Source organism: Psammomys obesus, unplaced genomic scaffold (assembly GCF_907164565.1).
Source record: "Psammomys obesus unplaced genomic scaffold, mPsaObe1.curated_primary_1811, whole genome shotgun sequence".
In the NCBI taxonomy this organism is placed as follows: Eukaryota; Metazoa; Chordata; class Mammalia; order Rodentia; family Muridae; genus Psammomys; species Psammomys obesus.
Window position 1 is genome coordinate 1,097,816 of NW_026596152.1, and position 18,140 is coordinate 1,115,955.

The 18,140-nt window shown below is 50.9% G+C and overlaps 1 long non-coding RNA gene across 2 annotated transcripts in view; it reads right to left on the bottom strand.

Moving 5' to 3' along the window:
* Positions 1 to 12,084: 12,084 nt before the first annotated feature.
* The window catches only part of LOC129666994 (uncharacterized), a 9,019-nt gene continuing 2,963 nt past the window's right edge, over positions 12,085 to 18,140 (bottom strand). For both annotated transcript variants that reach the window (XR_008718667.1, XR_008718668.1), the window contains 3 exons: positions 16,952 to 17,071; positions 15,072 to 15,140; positions 12,085 to 12,149 (listed from right to left, as the gene is read on the bottom strand). This is a non-coding gene — a long non-coding RNA (uncharacterized LOC129666994). The remainder of the gene's footprint in view (positions 12,150 to 15,071; positions 15,141 to 16,951; positions 17,072 to 18,140) is intronic.

Sequence of the window (18,140 nt, forward strand, 5' to 3'; positions counted from 1 at the left end):
AAAAAAAAAAAAAAAAAAAAAAACTTCCTGGCTGGAGAGATGGCTCAAAGGTTAAGAGCACTGCTTGCTCTTCCAGAGGTCCCGAGTTCAATTCCCAGCAACCACATGGTGGCTCACAGCCATCTATAATGAAACCTGGTGCCCTCTTCTGACGTTCAGGTGTACATGCAGACAGAACATTGTACAAATAATAAACAAATCTTTAAAAAAGAAAAATAAATAAAACTTCCAAAGCCAGGTGGTTGTGGCACATGCTTTTAGTCCCAGCACTCTGAGATCAGCCTGGTCTACAGAGTGAGTTCCCGGACAGCCAGGGCCACACAGAGAAACCCTGTGTTGAAAAAAAAAGAAAAAAATCGTGCGGGCTAGAAAGTTGGCACAAAGACCTGGGTTCAATTCCCAGCAACCACACGGTGGCTCACAACTGTCTAACTACAGTTCCAGAGGGCACCCAACACGCATGTGACACACAGACATACATGCAAACAAAATTACCCAAAGACAAGCTAAGCCAAACGCTCCCTCAAGCTGCTAAGTTACCTAATTTGCTGAGACATCTTGCATGCGGGAGCGTCCGGTTTTAGAAAGCAGGCCGTGGGGTTGTGTCTGTAGTTGCAGCGCTGTGGGCCTCGCGCTGGGAGCGCTCCTAGCCTCAAGTCAACCAAAGCGAGCCACAGAGTAAGACTCTTGACAGATTTAAGCAGTGTTAGGAAACTGAGGTAAAGTACCTTGCCTACATCGGCCTCAAGCTTGGAATCTTCTTGCATGAGTCCCTGAAATGTCAGTTACACGAGGGTCAGCAGGCCCAACATTCAGAGTTACTGCTAGTGTGAACCTCGCCTTTAATGGCTGAGCCGCTTCCCGGCCGCATTGCTAACACTGCACCGTTTAGTATGTGTGAGGCTGTGTGTGCGATGCTGCCTGGGGAGTTCAAAAGACAACCGTGAGAGCTGCTTCTCTCCCAGGAGCCAGACTCAGGTGTCAGCCTCTGTGGATGCCCTTATCCACTGAGCCATCTTGCTGCCTGCCCGTTTGGAAAATAATGAACTGCTGGGTATGGTGGCACAAGCCTTCATCCCGGCGCTCAGGACACCGACAGGCAGGCCTCTCTCTGCAAGCCTGCAAGCCTGCAGCAGCCTGGTCTACACAGCAACTTCCAGTCTGGTCAAGGCTACAGAGTGAGGCCCTGTCTAAAATAAACGGCCTTTCCGCTGAGCACTTCTGTACAGGGGCAGCTGTGGCTCCCCGCCGGGGCGGCATGACCCCGAAGCCCAGCGTCCACAAGGACTGGCTGCAGCGAGTGGACAACCAGGGGGCACACAAGGTCTGCAAATGTGAGACCCAGCAAGTGAAAGCACGCCACACTGACCCCTGACCCACGTGGCTCCTGTCAGGCCCTTGGTGAGGTGGCCCACAGTGAGACGCCACACGGAGGTCCAAGCTGGCAGGGGCTTTGCCTGGCAGAACCGTGCGTGGTTCACGTCCACCATCTGCATCCCTCTGGACCCAGGAGGGGAAGCGAATCCGAGGAGCCACCGAGGGCCCGTGGGCAGCGCCGGAGGAGTACCGCTCCCAGCTCATAGTTTCCCCAGGAACCCTGCTCTGAAGAAGGGCGCTAGGTCCACTGAGGAGCTTAACTCGGCCACCCAGCTAACAGGCCCTGTGATGCCCGCCAGAATGTCCACGAAGAGGAGAAAGCCAGGGTCACCCCAGAAGGGAAGTCCTGGGTTTGAGTAACTATATTTTTGGAAGAAATTCATAATCCAAACAAAACCTCAAATAAGAAAAGCAGAGCCGGGAGCTGGAGAGATGGCTCTGAGTTCAAGTCCCAGCAACCACATGGTGGCTCACAACCACTTGAGTTGGGGTCTGATGCCCCCTTCTGGTGTGCACAAAGACAGAGCACTCATACACATAAAATAAATAAATCTTCAAAAAACAAAGTGTGGTGGCACACCCCTTTAATCCCAGCACTCATGAGGCAGAGGCAGGTGGATCTCCGAGTTTGAGGCCAGCCTGGTCTACAAAAGCGAATTCCTGGATAGCCAGGGCTAAACAGAGACACCATGTCTCAAAAAAAGAAAAACAAAAACTTTAAAATGCAATGAAAATTTAAGGAGGAAAACAGCACCCTTGTGGTTTTCCTAGATGGGTAGTGTTGCTGTGTTCATTCCTTCCCGGGCCCAGAGCAGCCCCTTCATTTCCCTTGGCATAAGAAACTCACTTTTCACACTCCTTGCCAGGCAGTGCTGCTGGTGGCTGTACCTGGGGCTTTCTATTCCGCCCTCAGAGGGATCCTCCCTGGGGCTCAGCTGCCGCCACAGCTTGGCTTTTCCTGGAGCGTGTTCAGGCCTGTCCAGCTAGCCCCGGCCTTCGTACTGTCTGGTGAGGGGCCCTTGGACTTTTGATTCACTTCTTCCTGTTGGTTCTCTGTCGCACGTCAAGATTCCTTTGTCTTTGGTTTTCAGCAGTTTTCTGCATTACTCAGGATCCTCCAGAGAAGCTGAAACAGTCAGAGGCCACAGACACATGAGGGCTCACGGGATATGGAGACCAAGGATTTCATGGCATGCGGAGTGTGACCTGGAAAACCAAGAAGCTGACGGCTTCACCCAGTCTGAGCCAAAAACCTGAGCCCCTCAACCTGAGGCTGATTATGAAAAGGGTGTCTGAAGCCCTAGAGCCTGGAGTTCCCGAGGCTAAGGAGTTCCCGGGGGGGAGGCAGTCCAAGCTCAAGAAGAGGGAATGGGCTCTGCCTGCTCTCCACGGAGCACGCGCTGGCAAAGGAGACCTTCATTTGGCCTCTTGGTTTCCAGAAATGCCCTCACAGTCTCCCCAGCCAGTCAGGCTTTGCTAGTTAGACATCCTTGATAGAGTCAAAGTCAGCCACCGGTGGCACAGACAATTTCTCATTCTGCAAATCTGTATCTTTTCACTTATTCGGTGAAAACAAGGTATTTAAGTGTTTTGGAGCTTGTTTATGGCTTTTGAGATGGGCTCTCACCACACAGCCCTGGCTGGCTTTTGAGCCTCCAAAGCACTGGGATTATGACTGTCTGTGTTACCACATGTGGCCTCTGCCTTGTTCTTCCGAGTCCAATAACAGGTATACTGGACTTTCTGGGCATTTTTCTTTTTACCTTTCTCTCTCTCTCTCTCTCTCTCTCTCTCTCTCTCTCTCTTTCTCTGGGGGGAGGGCGTATGTGGAATGTGATTTGCTTGTTTGGTCCTAGAAAGCAGTTAAGTCAGGTCTGTGCCAGTGTTGGTAACGCACGCCTTCATTCCCTGCACTGGGGAGGCAGAGGCAGGTGGATCTCTGTGAGTTCCAGGCCAGCCTGGTCTACAGAGTGGGTCCAGGACAGCCAGGGCTACCTAGGCTGGCCTCCAACTTGCGGCCTTCCTTCCAAGACCTGTAAGTACAGTCATGTGTACCAAACCCAGCTTCTCACAGCCAACATGGCTGTGCACCCCTGTAATCCCAGCTTGTGGGAACTGAGGAAGAGAGTTCAAGGCTAGCCTTGGCCGCATAGCAAGCTGGAGGCAAGCGACGCTCCATGATGAAATGCTGTCTCCACACACCCCTTCTCAGCTCTCTAAGCCATATTTTCCCCTAAGTACACTGATTTTTCTGTCTTCTAGTCTTCGCTGTTTAAACCTATCCAATGACTTTCCATGTCAGAAATTTTTCACTTCTAGAATTTTTTTATTTTTGTTTGTTTGTTTTGTTTTTTGAGACAGGGTTTCTCTGTGCAGCCTTGGTTACCCTAGGCTTGATTTGTAGACCAGGCCGGCCTTGAACTCACAGAGATCCGCCTGCCTCTGTCTCCCCGAGTGCTGGGTTCACCGGCGTGCGACATTGCACCAGGCTCAGTTCTGGAATTTTCGCTGGGACGTAGTTGGCTTTTTCATTTTCCAACAGTCTGGTTTGCTACACTGGCTATAGGCACCCTGCTAGCTAGTACTGCATCGCAGCTCTTAGAAGAAGCATGAGTTCCCATCATCCTGTGGTTCCAGTTTTCTCATCAGCTGAGCAGTGCCTGACCTTGTTTTACCTTATTTGATCTGTGGTGTTAATTCATTAGCCCAGAAGTCACAGCTAACAGCAGTGTAACTCGTCAGTCTGACGCACGGTTAGCACGTGTGCGGGACGGTCTAGCCGGACTCCGCTCTCGCCCTGTGTTAGAACGGAGGGTATCTAAAGTCACAGGCCTATAATTTCAGCACGCCAGGAAGCTAAAGCAGAGGGTTCAAAGTCTGCCTGTCTTTGAGTTCAGAGTGAGTTCAGAGCTAGCCTGGGCAACTCAGAGAGACCCTGTCTCAAAATAGCTAAATAAAGGGTTAGGTTACTACTGCTTCAAAAAACACCATGACCAAGAGCTGCTCAGGGAGGAAAGGTTTTATGTCACTCACACTTCCATAGAACGGCAGTGAGGGCGGAAACTCACCCAGGGCAGGAACCTGGAGGCAGGAGCTGATGCAGAGGCCATGGAGGGTGCTGCTCACTGCCCTGCTCCCTGTGTCTGGCTCAGCAACCCAGGACCACCTGCCTGGGTGGCCCCACCCACCATGGGCTGGGCCCTCCCCATCCATCACTAATTAAGAAAATGCCCCACAGGCTTGCCCCATCTTGCTCTTTAGGGAGGCAGTTTCTCAGCTGAGGCACCCACTCTGACGTTACTGGCTTGTATCAAGTTAACATAAAATTAACCAGGACAGAGGGAGCTAGAAACAACTGTTTCGAGATAACCCCAACACAGAAGGACAAATGTTACATATTTTCTCTCATTGCTGGAGGTCGCTTTGCGTCTTCAGCTACGTGTGTTTCACATAGAAGCAGGGGGAGGGCGGGGGAGAAGGAGGGGGAGGCAGGGAGAGGCAAGAGGGGGTAGAGAGAGGCAGGGGAAGCCAGGGGCAGGCAGTGAGAGGCTGGAGGAGGCAGGAGCAGGCAGGGGAGGCAGGGGGATCTTTTAAGGGAGAGGGGACTGAACACACTGATACAGTTTTAAAGGGCAATAATGGAACAGGAAGGGTTAAATCAGGGTGAAGGGGGCAGGAGGGAGTGTGGAGAGAGAAAGCCAATACTAAAGCCTCTTAAAAGGTCGCATGGAAACCTGCTCCCATAGAAGTGTCTTAAAATACCCATATGTAACAGGTTTGAATGGAGCCGTCCTACAACAGGGGAACAAACCCCCAGCCAGACGCACAACAGACAGCAAATACAGGCCCAGAGCCAGGCACTCTGGCCTCTCTGTGAGTGCTGGCACAGGCATCGGCCAGTGCTCTCGCTTACCCTAGAATGTGATGGTGAGACCCTCTGCTAAAGACACTACGGACACACCACAGGACAGGAAGAAGCCCTGCCGTTGTGTGCCAGTACGCCTCGTCCCTGTTGGCGCGAGCGCTGACAGAGGGGCTCTGCGCTATCAGAAGAGAAAAAGCGACCTGTGTCTCACCCAGATGTCAGTTGTGCAAGCTACAGCAACAACTGGCCTGTCACCTGTGCAACAGGGGCACAGATGTTGGGAGCACCCAAGCACTTTCAATCTACGGCCACTCAAGGAGGCGGAGCCCACTGCTGGTGCTCTCTCTCTCTCTCTCTCTCTCTCTCTCTCTCTCTCTGCAGCCCTGGCTGTCCCGGGCTTGCTCTGTAGACCAGAGCTGACCTTGAACTCACAGAGACCCACCTGCCTCTGCCTCCCGAGTGCACCACCTGACGCCTGGCCATTGCTGGCAGTCTTAATGGGGCCAAGGACATGAGTCTGGAGCTCACAGGCCCTGGGGGAGGACCTCTGTTAACAATCGTAGTATCAAGAAGCTGCTGCTGACATTTTACACCCACAGGACACTATCTCTAGCCCTTGTCAGGGAAGGGCATTTCCATCGCAGCAGATGGAAATAAACAGGTGCTAAGCTGCCCGGTGTGCTGGGCCCTCACACGCCCTCACGCCTCTCCCCATGGGGCTCCAGGAGCAGACGACAGTGTTTTTTAAAAACTCCTTTTTAAAAACTTTTTAAAAAACTCTTTTATTTACATTTCTTATCTTTTTCTCCATACTCCACCCCAGTCCCTTTCAACACCCCAGCACCAGGTAGGAGGAGAAAGGGCTAGTGGAAGTGGGGCCGCAGTTCTCTCTGCTGCTTCCTGCTGGTCAGGGTCCTCGGGTTCCTTGGAGCCAGTGCAATCCTCCTTTCAGGAGATCCCCAACTTCTCGTCTCACAGCAGCAACCAGGAGCCGCAGGGGGAAGCAGTAGCCTTGTTCTTTCTCGGACACACAAGGACAGTTGCACACAGGAACTCAGGGATTGTGACCTCCACAAGCTCAAGCCAGAGAAATCCCAGCATGGCGGGCCTAAGGTGGCACGAAAGCCGTCAGCATTTGACAGCTGCTGGGACAGAAAGGCAGCTTTCCCTAACCAGGACAGGTGGGCCACTCCGGGCAGGCTCCACTTTTAAGAACAGATGGCCAACACAAACCGGACGTTTCGTGGGGGACTGGAGGAGAGAGAAGTTGGATGGGGAGGTAGGTAAAGATGAAGAGAGTTGATGAGGGAAGAGTTGGAGGGTCGGTATAATCAAAATACATTGTATGAAACCCTCAAGGAAACTTGAGGCCTCGGTGTCTAGACTCTTCGTGAGATGGAGGCCACTCTAAGGGAAAGCCAAGGAAGGTGAATCAGATTGTGCATTTAACTGGAATAAAATATTTTATCCTGTAACACACATACACAAGAAATTCTCTAATAGTTAAAAAATATTTTTAAAATAGAAAAAAAAATGTTAGAAAGCTCTAGGAGGGGCTGGAGAGATGGCTCAGCGGTTAAGAGCACTGGCTGCTCTTCCAGAGGTCCTGAGTTCAATTCCCAGCAGCCACATGGTGGCTCACAACCATCTGTAGTAGGATCTGATGCCCTCTTTTGGCGTACACGAAAACAGAGCACTCACATACATAAAATAAGCAAATATTAAAAAAAAAAAAACCTAGGTATATAGCTCAGTGGTAGAATGTTTGTCTGGTATGTCCAACCCTATAATCACAGACACACAAAGTACAAAAATATTAATATATATATATACCCACATATAAATTTTCTGTTCAGGGTCTTTTTAAGATTTTATTTATTTAATGTGAGTGCTCTATCTGCATGTACACCTGCACGCCAAATGAGGGCACCAGATCTCACTATAGATGGGTGCTGGGAATTGAACTCAGGACCTCTGGAAGCGCAGCCAATGCCCTTATCTACTGAGCCCTCTCTCCAGGCGTGTCCAGGGGTCCCGAACTGGGTTCATTTTCTCTCAGTAGCAGTGGCAGAATCTCAAGTGGGGCAGAAAGCTGAAGAAAGGCTTTTATTAGGGGCGAGGAAGCAAGCGCGCACAGCAAGCTCACGGAGAGCAGCGGGACTCGGGAGTTAATAATACGCCTCAGGGTCACTGAGGACTCAGCCTGCTTACCACTGTGTACTCCGCTGATCTGGCCTTTCAACAAACAATGTGTCCACCAGCCTTCCTGGCCTGTATTTCTGTATAATCAACCTTTACAGCCTAAGCCAATGCTGAGCTGTGATTTTAGCTACGCGCCCTTCCGTGACCCAGCCCAGAACAAAGCCTCCATTTCACGAAGGCAGCAGATGCAGGGGTTGAGAGCACCCACTTGTGGATACCGCTGATAAATGATGTTTTCAGTACCATTTGTTGACTGGCTCAGTGAAGGTCAGCTGGACTCACCGACTTCATCTCTTGTAAAACTCTGTTAAAGATTCCTGTAAAGTGCCCCGTTCCTTCCCGATGGGAGGCTTTCTGTGCTGTGCAATAAAGACAGAGCAATGGACACACGGTCACACACAGCCACACTCGGGACACACAGACACAGGACAGACAGATTCACTGGGCACTCCTCCCCTAGTTTAGGGCTGGTCAGTTTGAAGAAAGACAGGATGTGGCCAGAACCTGCCGGGCCTGTCCCTCAGCCAGGGCCTCGCCCTCGGGAGAAGAAGCCCACAAAGACCTTTGTTTCAAGTTGTCAGGCTTTCGTCTCAAGTCAGGAGGGTAAGGAGGACTCCCTAGTCATGGCCCCCTACCTATCCGCCTCTGTCTAACTCTTAGCCCCTCAACATCACCAGACAGAAAGATACTTCTTTAAAATGGGAGATGCGAAAAGTGTGTGAAGGTGAGATGGGGGCTAAGTTTCTGCTGCTTTGCCAGTGACCAGAAGGATTAAAATGATTTTAATGGACTTGAAAAATTATTATATGTGGGCTGGAGAGATGGCTCAGAGGTTAAGAGCACTGCCTGCTCTTCCAAATGGTCCTGAGTTCAATTCCCGGCACCACATGGTGGCTCACAGCTGTCTACAGTGAGATGCGGGTGTACATGCAGGCAGAACACTATACACATGATAAAATAAATAAATAAATCCTTAAGAAAAATACGGCTGCTCTAGCAAGAAATCTCACCCAAAGATATTCTTTGTCTGCGTGTCTGGCTGAAATATAGACACGCCTTTAACCAAGGAGACAGAGGCCAGCAGATCTGAGTTCAAGGCCAGCCTGGTGTAGAGCAGGTTTCAGGTAAAGAAGAGCTTAGGTCCAGGCATGGTGGTGCACACCTTTAATCCCAAACAATGAAGGAAAGTTAGTTTGTAGAAGGAAGCACCCATGTTTGAAAGTGATGTCTAACTGAGTGGCAGAAACAGTGTTGAATCAGGGAAAGACTTGACAGAATAGGATACGCCCAGCTCTCAGGAGGAGAGGAAAGGGAAGCTTCTTAAGGGGCAATGAGAGAGAGAGAGAGAGAGAGAGGAGGCTGTTTTGCAGGTGAGTTTTTCAGAAAGAGAGAGGTTGAAGAGAGAACAAGCTAGACACAGGTGACAACAGAACAAGCCAGAGAATGAGAAGGATCCAGGAGATTAGAGCAGACTGTGTTCATTTGAGACTGATTCCAGGGCCAAGAGAGAAGCCAGATTGAGCAGATCAGCTGGGAGAGGAGTTTGAACCAGAACAGCTGAGTTGAAGCAGCCAGCCCAGAGCTCAGGAAGAACAAGAGCGAGCTAATTCAGCAGTGAGTCTAGGAGGCTGAAAACATCACGGCCTGGTTTAGATTGTTCGGAGGCCAGAGCTCCCAGGACAAGGCCTAGCCAGCAGACAAGGCAGCAAGCCTCCGAGATGACAAATGAAACAGGCGGATAAAATTTACTTTTACAATTTTATATTTACCTCTTTTATTTTGTGTGTATGAGTATCTTGTCTTGTATGTATGTATTTATCATGTATGTATGTGTACCACATGTGAGCCTGTGCTGGAAGTGGAGTTACAGATGGTGTGAGCCGCCGCGTGGGCGCTGAGAATCAAGTCTTGGTGGTCTTAGCCACCAAGTCGCCTCTTCAGGCCCCAGGATACTGATTTTAGTGTTACAACTAAAGTTTAGAAAGTAGGCAAATTTGAGCCTGGCAGTGGTGGCGCACACCTGTGATCCCAGTACTCAGGGATGCAGAGGCAGCCGATCTCTGTGAGTTCGAGGCCAGCCTGGTCTACAGAGGGAGTCCAGGACAGCCAGGGCTACACAGAGAAACAAAGATATGAGTAGAGCTATCATGGCAATAGAGCTTAAATCAGCCAGTCACAGTCAGTGGCAGTTAGGAAACAGATCTCCAAAGAACGCTGGTTCCGGGGTGTTTTTCTTTCCTCCTCCTCCCCTTCCTCCTCCTCTTCTTTCTGTTGTTTTTGAGACAGGGTTTCTCTCTGGAGCCCTGGCTGTCCTGGAACTTGCCTCTGCCTCTGAGTGCTGGGACTGAAAGGCGTGTGCTATCGTGCCCAGCCTCTTCGCCCTTCCTACTCACCTTGAGGCCTCATGGAGAGGCTCCTCCCTCATTAAACCTCTCGAGAACACCTGCGAGAGGACCCTTAGTGTGCTGCAGGCTGGCCTCGAACTCTCCAAGATTCGCCTCTCCTCACTAACGGCTGCACCCCCACGCCCAGCTGCTTCTTCCAAGAATGAGACAATGGATCCATCTTCTCCAACTCCAACCATCACCGTCCTTGGGCAAAAGGGTGAAGGCTGATTCGGACACTAAGTGTATCTCACTTTGAACTTCGTGACAGAGACCAGTAGAGAACAAATCACAGAAACTTTCTGTTTTGCCAGACAGGATTTCTCTGTGTAACAACCCTGGGTCTCCTGGACTCGCTTTCTAGACCGTGGTAGCCTCGGACTCGCCGAGATCCGTGCTAGGATTAAAGGCGGACACCACCCCACCCGGTGTACAGAAACTTTTTATTATTATTTATTCTGCGTGTGGATGTTCTGCCTGGGGGGGGGGGGGCACCACAGTCGTGCAGAGCCAGCAGCGGCCAAAGGAGGGCGTCCGAGCCCCGGTATTGGAGTTACAGATGCTGGCAAGCCGCACACAGACGCGGGAATCCAACCCCAGCCCCTTGGCAAACTCAGCAGTTACGCCTTGCTTGGCTCTCCAGGCCTTGGAGCCCCGAGAGTTTTCTGCGCCTTCTCGGCTTGGAAGTTCTCAAAAACTGGAGAGCTTCTAACCATGGGGTCACCACGACTGTCGGGGACCGCCTTTGTGGCACCACCTTCCCCTTGTCCTTTGCCCTGTCCCATCTGCGGACCTCCAGAGTGCGCGGGTTTTTCACTGCCTTTCGGAACAGATCAGGCAGCTCACCTTGGTGTGCCCGGGCCCTTCACTTTAGTACCCAAAGCCTCATTACGGCCTGTCAGGCCACTGGGGCACTCAGGGACCCTGCCTGGCAGGACGCCGGGGCAGGCTCGCTGCGGGAGTTTCCTTGCCCAGGCTTGGCTACTTAGGAACCCGTAGCGGGCCTACGGGGGAGGGGGGCTGCTGAGCGCCCTCCCAACCCTCTGCACCCAGTCCGGGAGGTAGCGGTCCACCCCCCTTCTGAGCCGCTGGGCTCTTTTGTTTCCTTTTGGTTTGGCTGCTTGGTTTCCCTTTGTTTTGCTGTGACACTGAAGTGAGGGAGCCTGCTCTTGAACAGGGTTAGGAGTTACCCAAGTGCACCTGGACAGTCAGCCACCCCCACCCCGCACCCCAAGCTTCTTACCTCACGACAGGGATGATGAAGGCCATAGGCAGAGCCCTGGGCCTCTCACGAGGCGGCTATAGCTGGTTTTTCCCTTTGTTTTCTTTGATGTTCTCCGTGTGTCTCTCTCTGCTCTTTTGAGACAGAGCCTTACTTTGCAGCCCAGACTGGAATTCACTGTGTAGACCAGGTTAGCTTTGGCTGAAGGCAATCCTCCTGCCTACACACCAGATTTAGATGTGGGCCAATACCTCCTCTCACTTTTTTTTCTTTTTGTGGTGTTTTGTCTGCGTGCATGTGTGTGTACCATGTGCGTGAGAAAGGGAAGTTGGGTCCCCCAGCACTGGAGTCACAGGGCAGCTTCGAATCCAAGTCGGCTGGAAGAGTGGCCAGCGCTCCTAACTGCCAAGCCACCACCTCTCCAGCCCTCGTTTTTATTGAAAAAGAAAAAAATACCTGTATAGCCCCGCATAGTGTCACAGCTTCAACTCCACCACTCAACCAAAAAACTAGGGCATTTCTAGCATCTAGAAATTTCTCTCCTCATCCTCCTGTCCTGCTATCTAATTGGAACTCACTATCCTGCTGCAAATCTAAACAAACTAAAAATAAACAGGTTTTTTTTTTTTTTTTAATTAACAGGAAACGACACAGCGCAAATGTAATAAATGAGTAAACCCTGTAGGTTTCAGATGGCAACCGTTGCTATGGAAGGAAGAGGAGGAGGCCAGGAGGAGGGGAGCCCCACGGGCAGGCTGGCATCTGTGCGGAGACGTGGCGGGCAGGAGGACAAGCCAGGAGGAGCTCCCGAGAGCCTCTGGGCATCCTCAGTGGTGACTGCTCCAACCCGGGGGACAGTTCTCGCCATCTGGAGATGTCGCTAGTTCCCGAAACCAGACACGAAGGGGATTACTTCAGACACCAAGTGTGAAGTGAGAGGCCACCCCTCCTGAGCCAGGCTAGCAGATCGCACTGCTCAGAAGCCGGGCTGGGGAAGCCGCAGAGCACGATGGGTCACGAAGTCCGGGGGGGGGGGGGGGGGGGGGGGCAGCGGTGCCAGATGACTTTCTGGGGGGGGCGCTGTGCAGGCCCTGGCTTCCTGGAAACGAAGGAATGATGTCATCCCTCTTTGCTATGCTGACATCAGCCTGGAGGGAGGGGTGCTGGGGTAGGAGGGGACGTGGGAGGGGAGGCACTTGGACCCACGAGGCCGCGTGTAGGCTGCCCTGAGCTTCCCGGGCACTGGGTTCCTCTCCCCTCAAACCCGGCCACACAGCCCCTCCCGGGACTCTGGGTGAAGACCACCCTTCTGATCAGGGTTGGCAGCTGGCTCTTCCCACAGACCGCCATTAAAGTGGTAAGCCGTGGCCATATCCCTCCTGGTCCCTCCCTCACAGCAGCAACGGAGGCTCCAGGCTCAGCGCTGGCCTCTCCATCGCCTCTTCACCTCAGACACTCCCATGTGGAGGGCAGTGCACACCTTCCCTTCACACTGGCGTCAAGCCGGTGACATCCATCTCTGGTCACCATCCCAGGTTACCACGGTCCTGAAAGGTTGACCTCTGAACTTTGCTTACTTGCTTGTTTTTTTTGCATTTGTTCTTGGCGTCATAGCCAAGAAATTGTTGCTCAAGCCAACGGGACACAACCGTGAGGCTGAGGAAAGGCTGGTTCCCCACCTCCTTCCACCTGGCCTGGCTGTCCCTCGGAAGGAGGGCCTGCCTAACCCTGCTGTCCACCTGGACCACACTGTCCCCACGTGAGGCAGCCTTTGTCACCTTGAAGACAGCAGCCTCTCCTGGCCTTGCCTTGGTTCCTGCTCCTTACTCTTGGTGCCCTGTGCACACGCCCTCTCGTTTATCAGCTTTTCTCTCGCTATCTTTGGATGAACCGGCCAGCCACTGCTCAGCCTTCTGGTATAAGGAGGTTTGGCTGGGCACACAGGCCAGCTTTTATTCCCCAAAGCACCCAGCAGACACACTGGGAGCCCTGGGGACTGGGAGAGCTGTACAACAGGCTCTTAACCAGAAAAAAATGGCTCCTGTCCTCCCGATGCAAGTTAAAGGAAAGTCCTTATGCTGTTTCAGAATAACGACTTCAAGGCAGCTGTGTAAGCCTAGAGTGATAGAAGGCTCAGGTGGAGGGTCCCAGGAGCCCAGGAATTCAAGTCCAGTTTGAACGACAGAGTGAGGCTCTGTTAAAACAAACTGTTCCAGCAGTCAGGAGGCAGAAGCAGGCAGATCTCTGTGAGTTTGAGGCCAGCCTGGTCTACAAAGTGAGTTCTAGGACAGCCAGGGCGACACAGAGAAACCCTGTCTCAAAAAAACAAACAACAAAAAAAGAGCTAGCAGTTCTTAGTTTTAGAATCAGACATGTAAATATATATTTGTAGGGGCTGGAGAGATGGCTCAGAGGTTAGGAAAACTGATTGCTCTTGCAGAGGTCAGGAGTTCAAATCCCAGCAACCACATGGTGGCTCACAACCATCTATAGTGAGATCTGGTGCCCTCTTCTGGCCTGCAAACAGAATACTGTATACATTAATAAACAAACAAATCTTTAAAAATATATATTTTTGTACATAGTTCAGAAAATGAAGTGGCCTCTCGAACTGCCTGCATTCTACCTCAGTTTACACCTCCCATGTCTTCATTGGTGCAAATATTAGAATAATATTACAGGGGGCTGGAGAGATGGTGCAGTGTTTGAGAGCACTGGCTGCTCTATCAGAGGTCCTGAGTTCAATACCCAGCACCACATGGTGCTTCACAACCACCTATACTGGAATCTGATGCCCTCTTCTGGCGTGCAGGTGTACATGCAGTCAGAGTACTCATATACAATAAATAAAAAAAATCTTAAAAAAAAAAAAGAATTTTACAGGCATGCGCCACACCTGGCTAAACTGCTGGCTCTGTAGAAATCCCCTTCTGTGTCATCCTACCTAGCTAGTCTGCCTCTCTCTCCAGCTCCTCCAAACCCGTGAGGGCTCTGCTCTCTTTCCTAAAATTCCGTTTCACCTGAGTCTTGCCAGCTGCTTCCGTGCTGTTCCCACAAGTCCACAGAGAGGATGCCTGTCTCTTACCCCTTACCTGAAGCTCCATCTGTGAGGGCCCTTCCAAGCCAAAGGAGAGCGAGCTCTCAGGGGCCCAGCTGCTGTAAAAGAAGTCCCTAGCTCCTCCTCTACACCTTTACCTCCCCTGAACCTGTCACCCTCATGGTGGGGGCTCCCAGCCAGGTCAGAGGGGCCAAACCATTCCACCTTTACAGAGGGGCAGCTCAAGGCCAGGTGAGCAAAGACCACAAGACCTCCCCCAAGCAACCTGCCTTAAAACAGGCGGGAACTGTCCATTCTTTAGTGTAGAGGCCTCGAGCTCAGCCCGGCTGCCTCTCTCCAGGACACTCCTGACTGCACCTGACCACCACTGAGCTTTTTTTTGGACCCTGCTGATGTCCAGAAAGCAAATATCCTGTTCCAGGGACATTTGGTGACACACTTGTACACATGAAAATGAAAACAAATAAAACAGAGCCGGGCCTGGTGCCGAACGCCTGTAGTCCCAGTGCTCAGGGAGGCAGAGGCAGGTGGGTCTCTGAGTTCAAGGCCAGCCTGGTCTATAAAGGGAGCCCAGAACAACCAGGACTACAGAGAAACCCTGTCTTAAAAACAACAAAATAAAATAAAATGAAAATGAAAACAGGAGGGCTGGAGAGACAGCTCAGAGGTTAAGAGCACTGGCTGCTCTTCCAGAGGTTCTGAGTTCAGTTCCCAGCACCCACATGGTGGCTCACGCCATCTATGATGAGATCTGGTGTCCTGCAGGCAGAACACTGTATATGTAATAAAATCTTTTTAAAAAGTGAAAATAGGACAAGAAGTTGAGCTAGATACAAAGGCCACACACCAACACTGCCCCAGTGCGAGAATTTGGTGACATTAGCTCCCCACGACCTTATTCCCAGGCCTCTCCTACACTGTTGTTAAGGTAAACAGAAATGTTAGGGTTAAAAGGCTTGTTACCATTCAGACTGGGCGGTCAGGAACACTGGGGATGAGGAATAATGGCTCGCTCCTGGTTAGGAAAAGGCTCTAGTAAAAAAAACAAAAACAAAACACAAAACAACAACAACAACAAAAAAAAAAAACAACATCAAAACCAGTTTCAACAGGCTGTAATCCCAGCACTAGGGAGGCAGAGGCAGGCAGATCTCTGGGTGTGAGGCCAGCCTGCTCTATAAATCGGAGTTCCAGGTCATCCAGGGCTACGCAGAGAAACCCTGTCTCGAAACAAAACAAAGAACAACAAAAAGAGAGAAGACTGGTGGTGAACAAGAACAGCTTCTGAAAGAGCCCATTCCAGAGGGACATTTGGGACAGAAAAGGGTCACCTGTTGCCATGAATATGGCACCTGCTGTATAAATATCCATAAAACTACTTTAAAATCCAGAGCCCGGAATCCACTAGGCCGCTTGGAGCAGCCGCTCCAGGCTCTTTTCGGAGTGCTCGCTTAGCTCGGCTTTGCTAAGTAAAGCTCTGCTTAGACTCTCTGTGTGTGCCCCTCTTTAAAAATTCATATGTATCTGTTGTGCGCGGGAGACTGGGGTTGTGGAGGTCAGAGGACAACCTGTGAAGTCAGTCCGCGTCGTTCCCCCACCCCAGCCAGCAACCCCTGCAGCAAAGGGGCAACCGCCCCTGGCTGAGGCAGGAGGGCCACGCCGATTCAGACTTTCTTTGCACTAGTGAGGTACCGAGCAGAGAGGGCCACAGCAGCGGCTGTGCTGGGGTCCCAAGCCAGGAGACTGTGTCCATATGGGGCCACGGCAGCCTTGGCCTCCCCAGGCCAGCTCTGCGGGGAGCTTCAGCCCTTGTCCGCACCGAGGTGCCCTCTACCGGCCTGCTTTTCTGATCCTACAGTCTTCCCCGCAGCTCTAGGCGCTCGGCAAGGCCCTCCATCGTCTCATTAACGGCTGAAACGCCCCGGCTGCTTGCTTTCTTTACCAACTAAAAACTGTTGCCTCCACCTGAATTCAGGGCTCCGCCCACCTGATGGCTGCTCTCAGGCCCAGCTCAGCGTCACACCCGTGTTGCTCTGCAGCCGCTAGGATCTGCCTGGAGCAGCAGCTGCCGGCAAAGTCCGGGTTCTGGGCCCTGGAAGCCTTTGCTCTGCTCTGGAGACTCGGTCTCCAGCCACAGCACAGTCTCACCGCAGGCTGCTGCACGGATTCATTAAGTGGGATTTGGGGATGCAGGGGAGAAGACGGTGTCAGAGCTCAGGGATTATGAGGATCCAGAGGATCCAGGTTCGATTCCCAGAACTGACAACCATCCATAACTCCAGTTCTGGTGCTCTCTTCTGACCCCCACAGACACCAGGCATGCACATGCTTTTTATACATACATGTAAACAGAGCACTTTTGGTTTGGTTTGGTTTTTTCGGAGACAGGGTTCTTCTGTGTAGCCCTGGCTGTCCTGGACTCACTCTGTAGACCAGGCTGGCCTCGAATTCACAGAGATCCACCTGCCTCTGCCTCCCAAGTGCTGGGGTCACAGATCTGTGCCACCATGCTGGCAGGGCACTTTTTTTTTTTTTTTTTAAAGATTTATTTATTATTTATACATTATTCTGCCTGCATGTACACCTGCGGGCCAGAAGAGGGCACTAGATTTTCACTATAGATGGCTGTGAGCCACCATGTGGGTGCTGGGAATTGAACTCAGGATCTTTGGTAGAACAGCCAGTGCTCTCAACCTCTGTGCCATCTCTCCAGCCTGGCAGAGCACTCTTACACATAAAATAACAACAAAAAGAGGAATATGTGTAAAGAAGCATAAAGCAAACTTTTCTTTTTTTTCTTTTTGTTTGTTTGTTTTGTTTTGCAAGTCAGGAGTCAGGCTTACCTTGTGTAGCCCTGGCAGTCCTGGAACTTGATCTGTAGAGCTGGCTGGCCTTGAACACTGTGTGCGGCTCCCAAATACACTTTCAAATTGGGATAATATTTTACATAATTGTTGTCCTGTCTTAAGAAAAAAAAAAAAAAAACAGATTTATAAAGTTGGGTGTGGTGGCACACACCTGTGGTCCCAGCGCTCAGGGAGGCAGAAGCAGGTGGATCTCTGTGAGTTCAAGGCCAGCCTGGTCTACAGAGTGAGTCTAAGAAACCCGGTTCATGAGGTCTAGTCAGGCTAACAGACATATTTATAAATACGTATTTGACCTCCTTGTTTTTGCTAGCATTATTAAATAGAGCTGTTTTCTATAAACTGGGTCACACAAGGAGCTGTTATGTTCTATAATGATATATCACGTGTGGATTAAGAAAGTTCCCAGGTTCGCTATTTCAAAATCTCATCCTAAGCCAAGCGCAGTAGCACACGCCTGTAATCCCAGCACTCAGGGAGGCAGAGGCAGGTGGATCGATGGAAGTTCGAGGCCAGCCTGGTCTACAAAGGGAGTCTAGGACAGCCAGGGCTATACAAAGAAACCCTGTCTCAAAAACAAAAAACAAAAGCAAAAAAACAGCTTAATTCTGAAAGAGCGTCAATTCAGAAACTGTCATTTTTAAAAGCTATTAAAAATTATATAAATTAATAATCAGTAACCTTATAAATGATCAAATTCTTTAAAATAAAAAAAAAATCCAATTATTGTCCTGCTAAGAACTAATGTAATTAATTATAGGGATAAGCCTAGGACAGATAACTAAAAACAACATTTGTCTATTCAGATATATTTTTTTATAGGGATAGATAGTTCTCACACACTTCCGGGATTCTGCAGAATATGAAATTAAAATGTTTCAGAAAAAAGCTTTTCATAAAAGAGACATGCCAGCTCCTGAAAACACCCCTAATTTCCTCCAAAGAGGATGGACACCAGTTATATTCCACCTGGAGTTTGTTTCCGTTATGGCTGAGCTGGCCATCGGGTAAACTGAGGTAAACTGCCTGGACAGACAGCATGGATACTGGGAAGTTGCCTCGACAAGGTATGGCCGTCCCCTAAGCTCTTGCTCCACAGGAAGCTCTGTCAGAACTTGTGGGCCTGGGTGACTGTCAGACAGATGCCCAGGCCGCAGAGGAAGCCTGG